This window comes from Myotis brandtii, unplaced genomic scaffold (genome assembly GCF_000412655.1).
Source record: "Myotis brandtii unplaced genomic scaffold, ASM41265v1 scaffold192, whole genome shotgun sequence".
Classification (NCBI taxonomy): Eukaryota; Metazoa; Chordata; class Mammalia; order Chiroptera; family Vespertilionidae; genus Myotis; species Myotis brandtii.
The window spans coordinates 1,323,042-1,329,041 of record NW_005357159.1 but is presented as its reverse complement, the minus strand read 5'-3'; the positions used below and the strand labels follow the sequence as shown (position 1 = coordinate 1,329,041).

General features: G+C 41.7%; 1 protein-coding gene across 1 annotated transcript in view; it reads left to right on the top strand.

Moving 5' to 3' along the window:
* The first annotated feature begins 248 nt into the window (after window positions 1-248).
* SMAD1 (SMAD family member 1) overlaps window positions 249-6,000 on the top strand; it is a 68,366-nt gene continuing 62,614 nt past the window's right edge. Inside the window, exon 1 of the mRNA XM_005864866.2 lies at window positions 249-534. The gene's annotated coding sequence lies outside the window, so the exon portion shown is untranslated. The remainder of the gene's footprint in view (window positions 535-6,000) is intronic.

The following is a 6,000-nucleotide window of genomic DNA, read 5'->3' as shown; positions in this document are numbered from 1 at the left end:
TTCAAAGGTTTGGCGGCGGCGGCGCGTAATTTTTTTTTTTTCTCTTCCGCCTACACCCCGTGCGCCTCCAAGTGTCGTCTCATTCCTTTCCCTTGACCGGATTCGATTGCCTCACTGCAAGTGTATTTGTGAGTTCGCCGTTGGACAACTGCTCCTTTACTCCGTTCCCTGGCTTTGGGAGGGTTTCTCGGGGTTGTTTCCGTAGAAGGTGGGGGTGGTGGGGGTGAGACACCGGGAGATGCGGGCTTGTTTTTCTAGCTGCTTACTAAGTATGAAGGCTGAAGGGAGAGCGTTTCCTTGATGTTCTTAGGAAGGGAGGGGGGACAGATGCCTGCCGGATCTCACAACTGCAGTAGCTGCGGCTTTTGTTTATTTGGAAGCGCAAACGATTTTTAAATACACTGCGCGAGACAGCCGACAAGGCGCTGGCTTCCCTTCTGGAAACGAGGCGCGCCTCAGCACCATCTCCCGACGAAGCATCGTTTTCGTGAGTGCTGCGGCAACCGGCCTTTCCATTGTATCGGAACTTTCAAAGTAGGTGGAATGATTCATAAGTTGCACGATTTCTGTATGTCTTTCCTGTGGCGGACAGATGGCAGATTGCCTTTATTTCCGAACATTTCTCGCTCCAGCTGCCTGCCTGGCGTAGGTAACATGCCTACTGCATTCAGGAGCACAAGGAGAAAACTGTTCTCTGCCCAGGTTGATTTTTCACCTTGCTGCTAATTACCACTTCGCGTTTTATTGGAGGCAGGTGAGCTGTAGTGCCACCACCGCTGGGAAAGAGTCGAGGCGGAAGCAGTGTTCACTGCCCCAGCATTTTCAATTAGCAGAAATATTGTGCATCCAGTGTTATTGACATGTAGGTGCCGGGCCTAAATATGTTGTCCTGATTTAAGTGTTTGTCATCCCCCAGCCCTCCCTCGGTCCCATTTGCAGTTATTTGATATTTCTGTGCAGGTGGTGTACATTTGTGTAATATTGCAATTCTTGGGAAACTGTAACCAGGGTGGAGAGAGATGATTTTCTAGAAGTGGGTGATGCCAGGGCCTCTAGGGGATCCAGGCTAGATCGAGTTTCTCCTGAAGGTGGGGATTTGTCCTTGCTTTAGTTTTGACCCGTCCAACCCTAGGTATGTAACCAAATCCACTTTTCTTTTTTTGCAGTATCCTTTGGTTTTATACCCTTGAAGAACTGATGACTTTTTGCATTAGAGAAATGACAGTTTTAGGCAATTAAAAATGTTAACCTCTTACACCTCTTGAAACTTAATTTTGTTCTGCTAAGTTCATTAAAGCATTAGGAAGAAGTAAGTCGCATTTCCCCCCAATACACTTAATAGTTAAAAAGTAAATTTCAGGTTGTAATTTTGACTTCTAGTAATGCTGGGTTAAAGATAAAACTTAACTTGGTTAGATTGAGAAAAGAATGAACTTGAATGTAATTAGACCAGTATATTTAAGCTGCAGTCGCCTACATAATCAGGGCCAAGTTGTGTGTGTGTATAAAAGATCTCATTTGTGTAGTCTTACAAGGCTAATGGAGGCATCATTGAGGCTTTATAAATAATGTAAGTTGTGTATAATGTGGAGTCCCCAGAGGCAGCAGAGAAAGCATCATTACCAGCCTTTTCAACCTGCTCGAGATCTTAAATTGATTTACAGCACTGAACTGGTGCAAAATGATACATCAGGATGACATGGGGTCAGCCTGTAAAAGTCTATGATGTCAGCCTATTAGTTCAGTCATCATAATTAAACCATATTACAGGGGCAGCTAAGCAGGAGTCTGGTGTTATGCATCAGATATGGGTGGTACATGGATTTTTGTTCAGAGTGGAAAGGCTGAACCAGCCAGGAATGCTGGTGTTTTGGAAAGAGGGGAAGGCTTACAGAGCTCTGAATTTCTGACAAATGCAGGGGTGTGCAGTCTTCATCGTGGAAGTAGCTTTTCGTTCGCTAGTGGAGAAGCAGATGCCTTGGAGGTGCTGATGTTAGGACCTTGGCAGCTCCGATCCCTCTCCTGAATCATGCTTCATGTGTGCTTGAATTTAAGTTGGCCTTTGGGACCTTCTAAAATATCAGAGGACCACATACTTACTGAGTTGCTCTATGTTGATGTATCAGCTGACATGTTATTTCTTTAACTAGTCATAGTGACTAGGTCTCCACTGAAAACAAAAGATATTTGAATTGAACATATGAACAAATCAGGAAAAGACCCTCGTTTTTTTTCTTAGATAGGAAGAAGTAAGTCGCATTTCCCCCCAATACACTTACTAGTTAAAAAGTAAATTTCAGGTTGTAATTTTGATTTCTAGTAATGCTGGGTTAAAGATAAAACTTAATAACTTGGTTAGATTGGGAAAAGAATGAACTTGAATGTAATTAGACCAGTATATTTAAGCTGCAGTCGCCTACATAATCAGGGCCAAGTTGTGTGTGTGTATAAAAGATCTCATTTGTGTAGTCTTACAAGGCTAATGGAGGCATCATTGAGGCTTTATAAATAATGTAAGTTGTGTATAATGTGGAGTCCCCAGAGGCAGCAGAGAAAGCATCATTACCAGCCTTTTCAACCTGCTCGAGATCTTAAATTGATTTACAGCACTGAACTGGTGCAAAATGATACATCAGGATGACATGGGGTCAGCCTGTAAAAGTCTATGATGTCAGCCTATTAGTTCAGTCATCATAATTAAACCATATTACAGGGGCAGCTAAGCAGGAGTCTGGTGTTATGCATCAGATATGGGTGGTACATGGATTTTTGTTCAGAGTGGAAAGGCTGAACCAGCCAGGAATGCTGGTGTTTTGGAAAGAGGGGAAGGCTTACAGAGCTCTGAATTTCTGACAAATGCAGGGGTGTGCAGTCTTCATCGTGGAAGTAGCTTTTCGTTCGCTAGTGGAGAAGCAGATGCCTTGGAGGTGCTGATGTTAGGACCTTGGCAGCTCCGATCCCTCTCCTGAATCATGCTTCATGTGTGCTTGAATTTAAGTTGGCCTTTGGGACCTTCTAAAATATCAGAGGACCACATACTTACTGAGTTGCTCTATGTTGATGTATCAGCTGACATGTTATTTCTTTAACTAGTCATAGTGACTAGGTCTCCACTGAAAACAAAAGATATTTGAATTGAACATATGAACAAATCAGGAAAAGACCCTCGTTTTTTTTCTTAGATTTTTGGCAATCCTTATTCAGTTTATGGGTCCTCTCGGTCTGTGCTGCCCAATAAGGTAGCCTTAGCCACATGTGGGTACTTAAATTGAAATTAATTAAAGTTAAGTAAAAATAAATACTGATCTTCTGAGTAGCACTTTATTTCAAGTGCTCAATAGCCCCATGTGGCCAGTGGCTACCATATTGGATGATAACCTATATAGAACATTTCCATCGTGGAAGAAGGTTCCATTGGACAGTGCTGGTCTGGGACTTTACTTCTCTTCTTCCTCCCTCCTGTACTCATCTTTCATTTACTTCTGTGTGTGTCACTTCTGCTGATGAGTTTGTGGGGTCAACAAGAGAAAGAGACATGTCAATTTTTGCTACTTGTTTGGATGAACCAGTTGCAGCTACTGGATAAAATGAGGTAGACTTTTCTGTGGATTACATTTATCATTGATGTCCTGGGTTGTTCTTTGATTTAGAGCTTTGGGGAGGAGAAATAATTATAGCTAATTTTTTTCTGACTTTTTTCTGTTTCCTTGTTTTTTAAAACTATCTCATTTAAGTCTCAAAACTTGACTAAGTACGGATGTACAGAAAAGAAAAACTGAGTTCAGAATGATTCACTGTCTTGCCTCAGGCTCCATAGCTAGTGATGATGATACGAACAAGGCAGTCTGACTCCAGGGCCTCCCAAATAATCCTTGTTCTGCTGGACTTCATTACTCCAGTATAGATATGACTTTGCTTTTATTTTTAGGCCTTTAGACAAATTTTGTGCTTTTCTTGGCTATCTCCTTTTAAGTGTTTGGAAGAAAGGAAACAATGTTAATCCGTATGGAAGCAGATCATAATTGGAAGAGTAAATCTGATGTAAAAACCAAATTAGTTTTATTTCTGTTTTTCTAGATCATTCCTGCCACTTTCCCCTTATATAATCATAAGCTGATGCTACTGAAGAAGAAAGTTCTAGTAGTTCAGTTTATCTCATCAATATTTTCCTTCCCTTAGCTGGTAAACACTGCACCTTGAGATACAAATAGTTCATTGCAAACTCCTTTGGGGGGGAAAAAAATTTTTTTTTATATGTAATGTCTACTTTTGTGTAGTTTTACAGTTCAGTTGTTCTTAACTTTTTTTTTGGTTAGGGCTGTTTAAGAATCTGATGAAATCAGGGGACCTTTTATACCTTTTCACTCCCATCTTCCAATCCAAAAATGCTTGTATGCTCTGGTAAGCTTGTGTGTACACTTAAGTACACAAATTGCATGACATTTCAGGTGAAGGACATCATGGGACTGCCGTGCCAAGTGCATTCATAAACATTCAGATTTGTAATTTCCTTTACAGAGAATAGAGCTATTTAGTGTTAAAAGTTGCTTTGAGGATTTTCTAATCCAGTTGGTTCATATCAGGTTGAGCAACCTAGGCTCAGAGAAGATAGCTGACTTACCTAAAAGTCACCCATGTAGTGATCAGAAGAAGGGAAAGCCAGGTCCTGGATCACTCTACTTGTTAAGTTCTTACTTGTCTATTTGTTTTTTCTTTCTTTTTTTTTAAATATATTTTTCATTGACTTCAGAGAGGAAGAGGGAGAGAGAGACAGAAACATCAATGATGAGAATCATTAATCAGCTGCCTCCTGCACGCCCCCACTCTGGGGATTGAGCCCACAACTCGGGCATGTGCCCTTGGCCGGAATCGAACCCGGGACCCTTCAGTCCGCAGGCAGAGGCCCTATCCACTGAGCCACGCTGGCTAGGGCTATTTGTTCTTACCATACTCACACTGTTCCTGCAGCTTTGTTCTGAGCATATCCAGTGTATCGTCATCTGGGGAGGGAAGAAAAGAATTTTTTGGTATGTTGACTTTTTGTACATAGCATTGTTTGAGCTGAGTAGGAATCAAGTCTGACAACCTCAGAGAGGTGGTTTTTTTTTTTGTTGTTTTTTTTTTTTCCTCCCCATTTTGGAGACGGAAAAGGAAAGTCCTGCATCTGATTTAATCAGCAGGGCCTTACCAGAAGATGGGTGATTCAGATTTGTACAAAATTCCTATTAAGCCAGGCAGTTCATATACATCTCCTGTCTTAACTAAAAAATAAGTCACATTCTTAACCGAGAGCTAAAAGTTTGGGATTTTTAGGGAGGAGCTATGGGGTACTAGGGAGAGAATTGGAAAGATCTGAGGAGAAAAAAGATAATGTAAATATAAAAAGGTAGAGAAGTTTGATATTAAATTATAGAATGACATTGAGGCTGATGAAGTGTTCTCTGTAATTGTACTTCTACATATGGTTTTTCTTTTTTTTTAAAAAAAACTTACTATTACCTATTTATGATAGTGGATAACAACTCGGGAACAGCCAGATGGAAGAAATGCGTAGGGCTAGGTCTGGAGGAAGGGGTGTAGAGCTCCTGTGCCCTCTCCAGGTACGCCACTGTCACCGCACCTGCATGTGGTCAGCAACCAGGAAGCCCTGGTTTCACTCACTGCTCCCAAGATTAGCAGAGCATGCTTTGCTAACAGATGGAGGCATCTCCATTTTGCCCCATACTGAAACCTCTTGATTCTCTTTTTAAATTTTTTTTTTATTGATTTCAGAGAGAAAGAGATAGAAACATCAACGATGAGAGAGACTCACTGATCGGCTGCCTCTTGCACGCCCCACACTGGGGATCAAACCCACAGCCCAGGCATGTGCCCTGACCGGGAATCAAACCGTAACCTCCTGGTTCGTAAGTCAATGCTCAACCACTGAGCCATCCCGGCTGGGCCCTCTTGACTCTTTATATTCCTTTTCTGCGATTACCTGGCAGGTCAACTTTTAGT